Source organism: Triticum aestivum, chromosome 4A, assembly GCF_018294505.1.
Source record: "Triticum aestivum cultivar Chinese Spring chromosome 4A, IWGSC CS RefSeq v2.1, whole genome shotgun sequence".
NCBI lineage: Eukaryota > Viridiplantae > Streptophyta > Magnoliopsida > Poales > Poaceae > Triticum > Triticum aestivum.
The window spans coordinates 120,174,053-120,190,235 of record NC_057803.1 but is presented as its reverse complement, the minus strand read 5'-3'; positions in this window follow the sequence as shown (position 1 = coordinate 120,190,235).

Genomic DNA, 16,183 nt, shown 5'->3' with positions numbered 1-16,183 from the left:
GTGTGTGGATCAACAAGACCCTGTGGTGTTGCCTCTGGATGAACAGGACCCCGATTGATCGAGTCGGTTGGGGCTGGATGAACAGGACCCTGTGGAGGGCTGGATGAATAGGACCACCCCGTGGAGGGCAGGATGAACATTAGACGGTGGAGGGCAGGATGAACAGTAGCCCGTGGAGGGGTGGTTGAACAGGAGCCCGTGGAGAGGGCTGGTTGAACAGTAGCCGGTGGAGTAGCGCGCGGTGGAGGCTGGATGAACAGGAGCCCGTGGATGAACAGTCGCATGTGGAGGTCGACGGTGGATGAACAGTAGCTCGTGGAGGCTGGAGGGGGTCGATGGTGGAGATGAACAGTATCCCGTGGAGTCCCGTTTTGCGGTACGCCACACCCCTCCCGATGAACAGGACCCCCGTTTCAACCGTAGCGCTCCAACACAAGTCCGTTTCGTCCGTTTTGCGGTACGCCACACCCCTCCCGATCAACAAGACCCCCGTTTCGACTGTAGGAGGTCTGTTTCCTCCGTTTTGCGGTACGCCAGACCTCTCTTGATGAATAGGATCCCGTTTCGAACGTGGCCGGTCGAACACAAGGCCGTTTCCTCCATTATGCGGTACGCCAGGCCTCGTTTCCATCGCATGTTCCGTCCAAGCCCTCCCGATGAACATGACGCATTCCGTTGCCTCCCCATGAACACGACACATTCCGTTGCCTCCCCATGAACACGACACATTCCGTTGCCTCCCCATGAACACGACGACGACGCTGTTTCTCCGTTCCGACCCAGCCATGTACACGAGCCCTGACCGTACGTATGCGCGAGTAGGCGTTCGAGACCCCGCCCGTATGTACACATATGTGGCCGTATTTTCTTTCTTGCACCCTGGCCGCTGTACGTACGTGTACATGCTACGTGCGCGCCTCTACTACAACACGTGCGCGCCTCTACATCGACCAGTATATATCTACGTACACGTTCGCGACCAGAATGACAACGCTACGTACGCTTCGACCAGGTGGGTCCCGACTGTCAGGCACTTCCTTGCGTGCGAAGATGTAGCTGGTGGGTCCCAGTAGTCAGGGGCAAACATTTTTCATGAAATACGGTGGCCCGTCCGGTGGGTCCCCGCTGTCAGGTGGAGGAATAATTATTTTGCGTGTAATAAGGAGGCACTTCCTTGTTGCGGCCGTGGACCCAGCTTTCAACGTCTCCACGCACAATACTCTTCCGATGGAAGTTGGTCGTTGACCACATTGACTACGCCGCGCTGAGAGCACCACGGCGGTGGACGACGGCGAGGCCTAGGAAGGGGATGACGCGGAGCCGGGGAAGACACGGCAGTGGAAGCCCGCGCGGAGAGGAGTACGAGGGTTCACTGGTTCGGCTGCGGTGTGAGGCTGCCGTCGCTGCAGGGCCTGGCCAGCGGTGGGAATAGTAGGGGGCGGTGAGACCTTCGCGGCAGCACAGCCGGCCACGGGAGGCAGGAGCATGCGGCACGACCGACGCTGCTTTGTGCGGCTGGAGCAAGAAGACCAGAGGTTGAAGAAGCACTACGACTGTTGGATGGACATCGTACGGTCATTGAAGCTAGAATCGTTCATATTGACTAAGTTGACAAAGCCCTTCGTCCCCGTCAACTTAGTAGGCCCACAAGTCAGCCTCCTACCAAGGTGGGTCCTAGCAAGCCGGGGGAGTATTCATTTTTTTATGCGTAATAAGGAGGCACTTCCAGTGGGTCCGAGCTGACAGCGAGGGGAATGTTTTTTTCGTGAAATACGGTGGCCCGTCCGGTGGGTCCCAGCAGTCGGGGGGAAACGATTTTTTTCGCAAGATACGGGTGGCCCATCTGGTGGGTCCCCGCTGTCAGGTGGAGGAATAATTATTTTCCGCGTAATAAGGAGGCACTTCCTTGCGGCTGCCGTGGACCCAACTGTCAGCCTCTCCACATACAGTACTCTTCCGATGGAAGTCGGCCGTTGACCACATTGACCATGCCACGCCGAGAGCACCACGGCGGAGGACGACGGCGAGGCATAGGAAGGGGACGACACGGAGCCGGGGAAGACGCGGCAGTGGATGCCCACACGGAGAGGAGTACGAGGGTTCACTGGTTCGGCTGCCGTGTGAGGCTGTCGTCGCCGCAGGGCCTGGCCAGCGGTGGGAATAGTAGGGGGCGGTGAGGCCTCCGCGGCAGCACAGCCGGCCACGGGAGGCAGGAGCATGCGGCACAACCGACGCTGCTTTGGGCGGCTGGAGCAAGAAGACCAGAGGTTGAAGAAGCACTATGACCGTTGGATGGACATCGTACGGTCACTGAAGCTAGAATCGCTCATATTGACTAAGTTGACAAAGCCCTTCGTCCCCGTCAACTTAGTAGGCCCACAAGTCAGCCTCCCACCAAGGTGGGTCCCAGCAAGCCGGGGGAGTATTCATTTTTTTGTGCGTACTAAGGAGGCACTTCCGGTGGGTCCGAGCTGAAAGCGGGGGGAACATTTTTTTCGTGAAACATGGTGGCCCGTCCGGTGGGTCCCAGCAGTCAGGGGAAACGATTTTTTTTGCAAGATACTGGCGGCCCGTCCGGTGGGTCCCCGCTGTCAGGTGGAGGAATAATTATTTTCCGCGTAATAAGGAGGCACTTCCTTGCGGCTGCCATGGACCTAGCTGTCAGCCTCTCCACGTACACTACTCTTCCGATGGAAGTCGGTCGTTGACCACATTGGCCACGCTGCGCCGAGAGCACCACGGCGGTGGACGACGGCGAGGCATAGGAAGGGGACGACGCGGAGCCGGGGAAGACGCGGCAGTGGATGCCCACGCGGAGAGGAGTACGAGCGTTCACCGGTTCGGCTGCGGTGTGAGGCTGTCGTCACCGCAGAATAACAGGGGGTGTGGGTGAGTAGAGGGATGCCCTGGCCAGCGGTGGGAGTAGTAGGGGGCGCTGAGGCCTGCGCGGCAGCACAGCCGGCCACGGGAGGCAGGAGTAGGCGGTCCCGTCGGTGCTGCTTTGGCGGCTGGAGCAAGAAGATCAGAGACTGAAGAAACACGACGGTTGTTGGATTGACATCCAACGGTTACGTCTGCTAGAATCGTTTGTTGACGTATATAATAACTAAAAAATTCTTGCATACGCGTCAACTAAACAGGCCCACAAGTCAGACCACTCCCTCTTTATTTAATAATTTATATATAGCTCATGGCAACTTCTTATGCAATTTATTGCAGTCATTTTTTGGTTGGCCAGGGCCAATTTCGCATATTTCTGCGGGTTCCAAACTATTTTTAATACCGAAATGTCCAGCCAGATTTAAAGTACTTTGAAGATATATTTAAATTAGGTTAATGCCCAGTGAAATAGGAATCTGAAAATGTAATAAAATTCAGAAATTATAATGTAATTGCCAATTTGTCATCTGTTTTTATATTTACAACCCATTTCATATTACTTTCAAGATTTGCAGGCGTCTTGAAAGAGTTGCAGCCCATCAGGGCATAGAAAAATAAGTAGGCCTGGATTGGGTATTCTTCAGAAAAAATAAACTGGGCTCATTTTCACAAAGAAAAAATAGCTGGGCTGGTCACATGGTGAACATAAAATATAAGCCTCGGATAGACGGGCCACAGCCCAGTTCAAACCCTGCTCCATCTCAACAATACCAAACAAACAAATACTGCTCGAGTAGCTACATCCTAGGTGTCAGCCGATCTTGTGATGTTCTCATGTCTATTGACTATATACGCTCACAATGTCGTGGGTCCCAGATTTTAGGAAAACACTAGGAGGAAGCATTTTATTTTTCTATACGCTGACGTGGTGGGCCCCTACTATCATCCTCTCCACGTACTTCTGCCGATTCCTGTTGTTTGTTGACCATGTTGACAACGCGAGAGGGCGGCACCGCGGCGAGCGCACCAAAGCGCACGGAGGACATCGGCGTTGACGAATTAGGAGACGGTGGGGCGGCGATGCGTGCGCTGAGGCGCTGCCAGCCATGGGAGGCGGAAGCAGGTAGCCCCGCCGGCGCTGGTTTGGTTTTGGTGGCTGGAGGAAGACAAGACTGAAGAAACATGACAAACTATAAAAGCAGCAGGAGTACTTAACAACCTTAACTGAAACCAGTAGGGGCACTTAACAACCAAAGCTGAAAGCAGTATGAGTACTTATACAGGTTCAACCGTACAAAGCACGCCTCGAACAGTGCTACTTTGCCTACAGTTAACCAAGGGTGAGGCCGCCAAGCCCCAGGACAAGGCCCAGGCGCCACCCCGCGCATCCACAACCTTCTGAAAGCGGCTTCATCTCGCAACGTGGTCAATAAATAGGATATTCGCTTTAGAGCCATGGAAAAGCATGAACATAATCTTCTCTCCTATTCTCCAAGATGGATGGGCCTTCATTATTTGAGACCACCCATGAATAAGTATCTTTTCACCTCCAAGGGGAATTGAGTAGGTCGACATAAACATCAAGTTGTGACCAAGCGCAAGTCTGACCCGACCATGGTCAGGCATCTGTATAGGAACAATAGAACTCGGGAGTTCCTGTTTCAAGAATATCACAACTGTAAAACTGTGTATAAGCAATAGTTTATGAACAACATATATAACAGAAAACAGCTCGTACCATAAGTTTCTCGACACAGTTGGACCTGTTCAACGAGTGCAGCGGTGGCACACATATCCCACGTGGCCTTCCACCATTGAAACGCCCCACAAGGACCTCAAGACGACCAATAAAGTGTAGGAACTTGTGGATGTCGATCCAGTCAACTTCAGTGCCATTAATAACAGCCGAGTTATTACAGAGTAACAAACGAGCAGACTGCTTAACTCTGAAAAAACCTACACGTGCCACCAATTATAAGAAAATATTAGTTAGAAGTAGCATCTTCGTGAGAGATTCATTGCTACTTCTAAAGTTAAATTGTGATTAGTTAGACAGAATAGGTGGATTAATAAGTAATCGAGGCAACAAGCAAGAACCAGATACAAAACTAACATGGATGAACAATTGGAACGACGTCGGGGTGGAAGATCGCAGTGAAGATGAGACCAGGTTCTGCTATTTCCATCAACATTCGTGCGCCAACTTTCAGTCCGTAACACTTGAGAAAGTTTGTCCAAGTTCGGCCATAAAAAAAGCAGCGATCTTCTTGGTTCATGAACCCAGCTCGGAACTTATATCCATGGCTTCTCTTCACTGTGACCATTAAACAAGTGTATTCAGTTATGGCAAGGCCGAGCATCTTGAGTACATGTGTTCTGGCAGAGCAAATAATACACTGCAGGAAAAATAATATAAGAACACAGCATGTTCAAAAAAACCCCACCCTCCCGGATAGAAAAAAAAATTCTAGGAACATACTGTGCGCGTTTCAAAATGCTGTGTTAGGATGAGAAGGAACAAGTGTGGCGTCTCGCCGAGGGCGCAGAAACCTGTAGGGTACTCGCACTTTGGGCACTACAAATGAAACACACTAGATTCAGTAGGAAGAAAAATGCATCAACGGCGGCGGCTGCCATCCTAGGATTACCTGCGACCAAGGGACTTGGGTTTATCGGGGATGGATGAAGAATTCGTACCTGGTACTCCATGAGAAAACCCTATGCAATCGCTGAGAGGGGGTTTTCTCTGAACAAGCAGACGAGGGAGAAGGGGATTCAGGCCCAGTGAAATATTGCCGCTTCGTCCGTCCAGCTTACTACTAAAGCTGGAAAGGGGGGGGGTTGTGATTTGACGACTCATTGGGCATTACTGCGGCGCTACGACCGGGGTGTGTCTACCATGAAGTTGTGCACTCTAATTTGTGCATATGGCACGTGGACCCCATTGCTGGTTGCCCCACATATCAGCGAAAGGAAGTAGAAAGACAGGAGTAACTAGTTACACATAAATATATTTTTTGACAAAGAGATACTCCGTCTGTAAAGAAATATACAAGTCTTTTATATCACAGGCTCACCTTGCCGAGAAATATACTCCCTCTGCAACGTACGGGCATTATGGGGGTTCAGCTTTTTTATGGGGGTTCAGCTGAGAATATAATACTCAGATAGGCTCACGGTTCTGGACTTTGGGCCGCATGCCGACCCTGCATGTTTGGGGGCCCATGTGTTCTACCTCAGCGCTTTTCATATTGCAAGCGATCGGTACGGCGCTGGTTTTAGATGTTGTCGCAAGGCGAATACACAAAATTGAATAAAGCACGGCAGCTGTTGGAATGAAATTGAACGACAGTTCCTAACCAGCAATCAGAGTTGCAATTCTATCAATGATCTACCATGTGATAAATAATACTGTCGTACTACTTATACACACAGGACACTTGTTTCACCATGCCAGATTATTACATCAAAATCTCTCGGAGGATAGATCAGTTCGGCAGTTGTGTGCTGCTACTAGAGAATTTCAAAGTTGATTTGGACCATCTCTCCTTGCCGAGAAAGTTTGATTTTGACATCATCCCCTACCGCAAGATATGATTTAGATTTGAACCTTGACCATCCTTTAGCATCAATCATCATGCGACCATCCTTTGTACTTACGGTATATTGAGCAGGTTCATTCACACCAAGGTTGCGCATGGTAAGAGAAACTTGGCCGCGGTCTCCCGGATTATTGAACGACTCCCTCATTGCTCTAGAAATTCTCTGTTTGCAAACAAGAAGACATACCCAAACAGTTAGATCAACACAGTGAATCATGTGAAACAACATGGAAAGAAAAAAGAACGAAGCACTTGGGCGGCCAATGCTTACCAAGAAGGTGGACATGTCGGTTTTTGTAAGGACTTTGGTATATGAAGTGCGAACTACAACCCAGTCTGTTGCCGATGCAACTGCATGGGCCGGAGCAGATGCAAGTGCAAGTATTGGTGCAGGTGCCAAAGCCGCTTCTACTGCCGGAGATGGTGCTCCTTGTAGAACTGGTGCCGGTGTCGGAGCAGGTGCCGGTGTCGATACCCAATCCTCCGGTAGATCAGACTGATCCGCTGGCGCGGTCGGTGACGTGGAATTGTCACGGCAAATGTCCTAGTGTGAGGACTTAGTCGTGAGGCCAACGCATCTTTGTAGTAGCTTGAGAGGGGTTGAGCGGAATCGAGAGACGCAACACAAGACAAAGGTTTAAATAGCTTTGGGCCCCGAGAAACATCATCCAGTAATAACCCTACATGTTGTTTGTGGCTAGGTCTCATTATGCTCATGAGGGAGTCGCAGTAAACCGGCTCTCCTAGTTGTGTCTAGCCTCAAGATTAATTTTCCCTTCTAACTTGTCCCTCTTTGGGGAGCCCTGCCCCTCCTTATATATGTTGAAGGGGCGGGTTATACGTGGAGTCCTATTAGGATTAGGACTAGTCTATCTCTAATACAAACCGGATACAAGTCCAGGTCTTAACTCCTTGTAAAATATTCCTCACGCCTTTCTTCTTAAACCGGCCCACCATAACACGAGCCGGCCTTCTGGGCCTTGGGCCTTGTCATCCATCTGGAACACGCACCGGGTCACCAATGAGTCTTCAGGCTCGTGAATCATCATACCAGTGAACCGCCAAACACGTAAGTCGCCAATCCTCTGGCAGGTTACCGATGAAACGCCAAGTCCAGCCGGGTTATATTTCCGGCCGGTTTACGCCGCGGGGTATATGTCCGACATTAGCCCCCAAGTTTAGCTTGGATTTATCCATGGTAAACTTATACTGCAAAATAAACACAAGAACAAAATTGACAGGTTGTGCTCCGGGTTAAGAATTTCTTGTAAACCGGCACCTGAACATCCTTAAGTCCTTGTCATTTCCTTCTTCTAGAAAATCTGGGTCAATAGACCAGCTTCATAATTAATTTTCTTCCAGAAGAAATATTGTAAATAAAGAATCCATTTGAATCGGCCTTCAATGCTCTGACTTGACAAAAATATCGGTCTTTGAAATGCTCATTTGATCTTCAGCCGGTTTAAGAATGTAGAACTTGCCGGTTGAATAATGTAAAACTTTACCGGTTTACCATTGCCAAAATTGTCGGTTTAAGAATATTGATGACACCGGATCAGAACTGTTTGTTAACATCAGTTTTGAAAATATACCTCTTATATGCCTATCACTTGTAGCCCCCAAGTCTTAAGAAGGTGGCATAGCAACAACTTAAAACTTGCTTCAATATGAATGTCACAAGCTTGAAGAAATCCAGGTTGAACTGAGTATTCCACATATGTAGCCCCCAAGGGCCGGGTTGTCATGCTTGCAGCAACCTGGGACTTGAAATTGCCTTGTGCTCATAAAAACTTCAACCAGTGTAGCCCCCAAGGGCCGGGTTATTATGCAATAATGAGCAGGGACTTTGTAAATATGATCACGTAAACTTGAGCAGCAATGTGTAGCCCCCAAGGGCCGACTCAGTAAGATAATATTGAGCTGAGACTTTATATATACTTCATTGAGAATAACATTATACGATGTAACCCCCTCATGGGGCTTGAACCCACGTCCACAAGGTTGAGAGATTTGTGCTTTATCAACTGAGCGGTGGATCCTTCAATAATAGATGAAAATTTGTGTACCTTGAAATGTTGACAGGAGCAATTGGTAGCCCCCAAGGGCCGGCACACTACGATGTGATGAGTCAGGTCTTCAATAAGTGAGCAAACAATGACTTTGCATTATCCCCCAAGTGTCATGGGGCATGCTTGCAGTGACATGAGACTTGTGTATTTGATGTAATCCCAATTTGAACAATGTAGCCCCCAAGTGCCGGGTCGTAAGCCTGGAGCGACTCGGGACTATTCCTTCAATTGTAGAATAAATCATATCCCTTGATAATATGATAGTCATTGCGCTAAAGCGACTTTGAAAACCTTAATCATAATAGTGGTTATTGATAACCATAATAAAAATCCAGCCATGTTGGCTATTAAAGATTAGAATACCTTACGAGTTGATAAATAAATCCGGAGTTTAAATACTCGGCGACTCTTGGCCGATGGCAACTTAATGCGCATTCATTGTAAGCCGGAATTCTTATAACCCGGCAGGCGGGTCATAATGCCCAAACATATAGCCAGGGTTTATAACCAAGGCTGTAATTGAAGATAATCAAATATGACATAGATGATACCTGTGACATAGAATCACCTTGTTGGTTTAACCAACTTTTTTAGTGAGGGTGGTAACCCCAATCTTGAGTATTGAGAACTCCTTCCTTAATTTGCTGGATTATGATAATAAACCGCACCGGGATATAATAAACACCGGATTTTCCTTATAATACTGGCGACTTGTTAGTCAAAACCAGAGCGGGTTAATGAATGCCGGATTATAACTGATCATGTACTGACAACTTATAGTTGAGAGCCAAGCCGGGTCAAGGACGTCAGTTTACCAGAAGATATTATGAACCTCAACAAAGGCAAAAAAACTTGGTAAATAGAACTCAAAAAGAACATGCGAGGCTTTTTACAAGCTGCCAGGCTCCATATCAAGGCTTTTCATGGGCTGCCAGGCCACTGAATTAACCATTTCACAAAGCCTCTTAAGATGGACCTCAATCTTTAACCAATCACGTTTCAACTTTGACAAGTTCAGGGTCTATGAGATTGACTGTCAAACGTTCGCGGGTCGTACCAGGTTTACCTGGGCGGAGTGACTTACTTAAAGAAGGCAGGTTAATCCGGAGTTTTAGGTGTATACACCAGGCTTCCAAGCCATGGCTTGATAGCCCATTACAAGTGTAGATTCTAAGTTCATTGCGATAGCAAAGAATCCCCAAGTAACATTTCGAGCTGTGCTCAGTGGGTGCCTATGTTTGAGTCGGTGCCCAATCCTCAGCTGGATCAGACTGAGCTGCTGCCGCTGTCAGTGCTAGAGCAACTGCCGGTGCTCGATCTGTGCGAGACAGCGGCGATCGTGTCTGGTCTGCTATGATCAACTTTCTAACCTGACTAGGATCCATGACTGTGATCCTGTCTTTTTCTTCATTTCTTTTAAACGCGAGAAGGACTAATTGTGGCATTTTTGTTAAACCAAACTATAGTTCATCATAGGGATTCAGCTTGTACTCAGAAAACAGACTGATCCAATTTTTTCTAGTAATATAAGTGATGGACGGTGCCTTTGTTACTGACACAACATAAGAAGTGAAACCTGCAAAAATAGCCATCGTAGAGCAAACCAAACGGTTTATTCTGTGATGAATGTCACATGGCAAAACCTGCATAGTAAAATTGCAGGAAAAGAAAGAAAACATGACATTAAATCAATAAGATTTAGACAGTAAATCAATAAGATTTACTTGATGTGACACGAGTGAATCCTTACCAGGAAATCACTATGTTGAAGTACTAAACAGAAGATTGATCGTCCAACTACGCGTGGCATGTAGGGGCCCCGCCTACTCCCACAAGCAGGACAGTCCAAAGGTCGTGACAAATTGTATGGACCGAACATCCATGGGGCTGGAAATCCTGGTGGGTGCGATAAACCCTACAATGCATACAGATATTGGAGTGTAACCATAATTGATAGACCGTCCTCACAAAAAATATGATATGGATACTTCAAAATATACAGACTGAATTGAGTGGACAGACATTAACATAGACCGTTCTCAGGACTGACCACACACCAAAAGCGGCAGTACGAATAAACAATACAGGGTTCACAAACACAAATCAAGTACTGAACAATAGTACTTACTACAGACAAGCAAAGTTGCACTAACTAAATTCTGCAGACTATTTTTGCCACCGACCTACGGGATGAACCCCGCATAACTGACTAGGCCATGGACTTCGTGTGAGATGTCTACATGCACCATCACCATCTTCTCAACCTTGGAGAACCGAACAGAGTGGTCTTTCCACTCATAAACATGATGATGAAGACAAGCCGCATCAGATTTGTTGGCAAGCTTTACAAGAACCACACCCTTTGTAATCGAAGGCACAACCAGGAAATTGTTGTGGTCAAGTATAGCCTCGAGAACACGCCTGGACAACAATGCTACGGGAGAACACTAGTTCAGGACACGTGGCGACAAGGACACAACAGTTGGATAGTTCAGCAGTAGAACTCATCATCAGGTCTTCCAGTTCACACGGCATGACTTTGAGAACTTCATCTCCACCGCGGACCTAGTTCTAATTCAAACAAAAACCATATTTTATTACTACCGCCGTTTAGAAATATAAGATGATTTTCGATATTATACTCCATATATGACTACATATACGCACATAAATGAGTGAACAAAGACACTAGAACATGTCTTCAAAGGCATGAGAGTAGAGGGATTACATGCAATATCCATAACACAAGTTACTGAGGCAAATATACCCTCTTAAAAGGTAGCATTGATGTTCATAAAGTACTCCCTCCGTCCCAAAATTCTTGTCTTAGATTTGTCTAGATACAGATGTATCAAGTCACATTTTAGTATTAGATACATCCATATCTAGACAAATCTAAGACAAGAAATTTGGGACAGAGGGAGTAGCTGAAAGTAATCTATAAGAAATCAGTGTCAACCTCTCGCATGTTTTGGTCAAAAGAGAAATTTAGAACCATCATTTGGCACACAAAAATCACATGCAAGATCACCCAGAAAGTTGTACTACTAGTACTAGTACTGTGTGTTAGATGAAAAAACACGATCAAGATCGAGAAAAAGATCGTCAAGAAGAGATATTACCTGGACTTGCTTAATGAGGGATCCCGGAGAGGGGGGCTTGGACAGGGCGATGGCTTTGAGCTTGTCTGCGGTAGTCTCGGGGGGGTGCTTGCGCTTCTTCGTACCATGAGCCTCGACGGTTTTGGCCGGAGCCATAGACATCACTTTGGCCGGTGCTTCAGCATCCATCAAGAAACTGTCAAATAGAAATAAAAGAAAAGAAACCATAATCACAAACCCAAAAGAAGAAAAGAGAGGGAGTTATAGGATCAGTCTCGGGGTTGCAAGACTGGGCCTTGGCCAGAATCAACACCATTGATGCGCTCACCTTTCCTTCTTTGGGAGAGAAGAACAATGGCAGAAGCAGGTCGGGGTTTTCTTGAAGAAATGAGGAACAAGATGAGTCAGAAGCGAGGGTTGGGTAGAGAGGAAGCTGAGAGAGAAGAGTGAAATGATGGTTGCTTCGTCCGTCCAACTTACTGCTGGAAAGGAGGGGGTTTTGTGATTTGACGGCTCATTGGGCATTACTACGGCGCTTCGATCGGGGTAGTCTACCGTCACTCTACTACAGAGTAATTTAGTGCATGGCTGGTGGACCCCGATGCTGGCTGTCCCACACGTCGGCGAAAGTGAGTAATTTAGTGCATGGCTGGAGGAGGATCCGCACGGTAGAGCGTGTCCATTGTTTTCAGAAGAAAAAATAATTACAGCAAGCATTTCCACTCTTACGACGGAGGAGTGCGAAACACGGCAGCCACTTGAACATACACAGTGCTCCTACTACTAGGCATGTGCAGTGGTTCATACGTCAGTACTACACAATCTTGTTGCTAGTGTAGTAAGATATGACGATAACAAATGATGTTGTGCGCATGTCAACTACTCCTATATGTAACATAGTACCGCTTTTCCGACTGTCCGGTCGAGAATGAACGGTGAGATCAATGTTAATAGAACTAGGTCCACAGCGCACGGAGAGTATGGTGCTACAGTACTCCACGAAACATGAACCATATGAAGCACGAATAGTGTTAATCAGGGTGTATGAAGGGTGCACGGGATGGGAGCAAAAGTTCCCTTCTCGACCCACTTTTGGATGTTTGGCAGAGTGCATGAAGGGTGCATGAGTCCACACTAGTAGGTTGACAAAAATACACGAAGAGGAAACAACTATATTGAGATGAGAATGCAATCAAACACACCCACACGCTATGTGCTATAGTGACTGATCTGCACCGTCTGAGTTTGATCCAACGGTCATGTTGCGCCAAGACATGGACATGCCCATGCAGAGGGCACCTAAACACCACCGAAGTCCCTCTGCTTCTCGAGGCGCACGACATTGGTGATGCAGGGTGCAACCGCCCGCAAAGCCCGCTCCTGGTCGACGGGAGCCAGCTCGTCAAAGACGACGTCCAATTGCACGAATGGATTCCGGTGAAGGAGCCCTGAAAGGATTCGCCCAGCAACGGCGACGTCAGCCCGAAACCCCTCCTTATCCAGCTCAGCCCCCACCATCACGCGGAGATGGCTCTGCTCCTCGGAGATATAGGTGAAGAAGAAGACCAGGTCAGGAAGCCGTAGCTCGTTGAAGTCGACCGGGTGGTCGAACGGGTTTAGCCTGAAGGCCGGCATCGTCGCGCTGGCACGATGGTAGGCATCACGCAGCCGCAACACGTGCGTGGCAACTTGGTTCACAAGTGGCTGAGGCGATCCTGGACCTCGTCACGATTGGCCTGCTCGCGCTCCAGCCGGCTCCCCTGACGGCCTATCGTATCTCCCACTTTTTGCAGCAACGCCGCCGACGCCTCGAGCATCTTTGTGGTGGACTCCTGCTTCTTTTGACGCTCTGTGAACTCCCGCACATAACGGAGGAGCATGACACTCCTCTCCTCCTTGAGCTCACGGAGCTCCACGTCCTTGGCCCTGAGCTCCGCATCCTTGGCATGGAGCTCCTGTGTTAGGAGCCTCACCTCAGACTTCGTGATCTGATGTGCCGCCATGGCACCAGGTAGAAGCAATGGGGAGAGGAAGCAAAGGGGGCGAAATGGCTGAAAGGCAATGCAATCTACGAGAAGGCGAAGGAAGCGGGGAATCTTTTGGTTTTCACCATGGTAAAACACTAGTCGACGACTTCTCACATCAGGGAGCAGTGGGTACAGGCGGAGTCATCATGACTAATTGCTGCCGCGCCTGCTCCCGTTAATCAAAAAATTAAAAATCCTGCCGTGCCTGCTCTCGTCAATCAAAAAATTAAAAATCCTGCCGCACCCAAACACCAGAGCAACACCGCGGTGGATATTTAAATTTACCTGCCGACAAGTAGATAAAAAAGGGGTGAAAAACAAATGTGGCGGCGGCCTAGCTAATCGGTCGAACTAGCCCAACTAGCTAGCCACCGTGCTTCACTGATGTACTCGGCGGGAAAGGTGGTCTTTCGTGATTTGACGACTCATTTACTTGCTTCAGTGCTACGACCGAGGAGGACCCAGAAAACGCGGGGTAGGGCGTCCCACGTCAGGAAGAATATATGCGTGCACCACCCGAGAGGACCCCGAAACCGCGCGGTAGGGTGTGCCACATCTCGGCACGGAGGAAAAATGTGCGTGTAAAAATATACTGTATCAGACGTAGTACCTATGGTTCGACCTCGGGACCCAGCCAGTCGGTTGAAAACACCCCACTAGCCACACAGCTTCATCATGCAAACGTGGCACGGAGGATAGATGTGGTTAGCACCGTCTCGACCAGCCACAACATCTCTTGTTCTAGGCGATTCTTCTATTTTCCAAGTTCTTTTTAGTTGTAATAACACCACGGCAAGCTAGCGCCGCTCTTCGTGTGTGCCCGTGCAAAGGTTAGACAATGGAGAGAAGAGAGATTGAGATCATAGACCTGGGACCCACCAGTAAGTGAGATAACGGTCATGCACGTGTTGACAAGGCACTCCCTCTACTCTACTCAACGCAAGTACTGTATAAAATCAAGTTATGTGACAAAGCCAACAACCGTTCGTTTTTTCAGGCTATCGACTTACGCTTTGTAGTCCAGGCTGCCATTTCAAATCTCGTATTTCAGACTTGTTAGTTTTAGGTCCAAATTTGATTAATGACAAGTGGGACCCCCGTGTGTTGTCCGATATTTCAGTGTAGGATGATTTTTTTTGAACAAACACTTTGCGCAGTTAGACAAGTAATGGCACGAGTTACACGTTTTTTTGCAAGTTTACGAACAAAAATGACAGCGGCATAGAATATCACATCCACCCCGCAGCTTAGATACTATGGTGATACGAGTTTTTACACCGTTGGAAGTGAGATCCAATGGCTTGGGAGTAGTCTTTGTAATTATGCGCAATTTCCAAACTCTCCAAAGGTTTTTTTGCAAATAAAACATTCAGGCCTCGTGTGTGCCGCTGCATTTTCGATCCAACGGCTCCCCGGTGCTCATATTAAGTGCTCCCCGTAGCTTAATTACCCGCTATGGTGATTGGAGTAGTTGTGGGCCGAATGCTATGAACATATAATCTAAACCGACTGGAATAAATGCCTACACAAATTAATCCAAGGTTGGAGTGCCCCTCGCAATGTAAATAGCTCCAGCTTTGTGAGGGATGGAGAGGTAGTAGCTTTAACGCGTGGAAGATACGGTGTGAGAAAGCGAGGTCAATTGAGAGACATATAGATAGAGAGACAAAGTGAGTGTGGTCCGACATTCATTGAACAAATATATATGCTCTAGAGAGATATTGTCCGATTGAGCTTTTTGGCAAGGGTGAGGGCTGTAAGATAGAGCTTGAGAGATGATCCAGTCACAGACGTGTAGATATATTTTGTGCGTGGGAGGAAGCAAGGTCAACCGATCACATAGGGTCGCCATGCGATCGGAAGAGTCAGACGGGTTGGAGAGAGTGACCTAGATAGACGATGTGTGTGAGAGAGTATACAATGTGAATAGGTCAAACTGGGCTCAAACATGGTGATATATTGTTTTTGTCCGAGAAAGAGCGAGGTCAATCGAGACATACGGAGAGAGAGAGACTGAGTGAGCGTGGCCCACCATGAGGTCGAAAGAGTGGTGGCGGCTTGGATGGACTGACCTAGATAGACAATCTGCGTGAGAGAGTATAGAGTGTGTCGATCAAGGCCCGAACAGGAAGATATATCATTTGTGTGTGAAAGAAAACGAGGTTAAACGAGACTCAGATAAACAGAGCGAGATTGAGCGAGTGGGACCCGCCGTGTGGAAGAAAGAGTGAGACAGTCTCGAGGGAGTGACCTAGATATACAACGTGCATGCGTGCGCATGCACGAGAGGTTGGGGGCTAGATAGGCAATGCATGTATTTAGCGCGAGAGGGTGAGAGGGAGAGGGAGAGAGAGAGAGAGAGAGAGAGCTCGGCATGGGGTGCAATGGCGGGTGTGTGAGGTAAATACATTTGGTAACCGAGTGGAAAAAGGGGTTGTGTAGTTGAGAGACTTAGAGATCGAAACATGGAGAGAAAGAATGAAGGTGTGTTGGAAACCGATAGC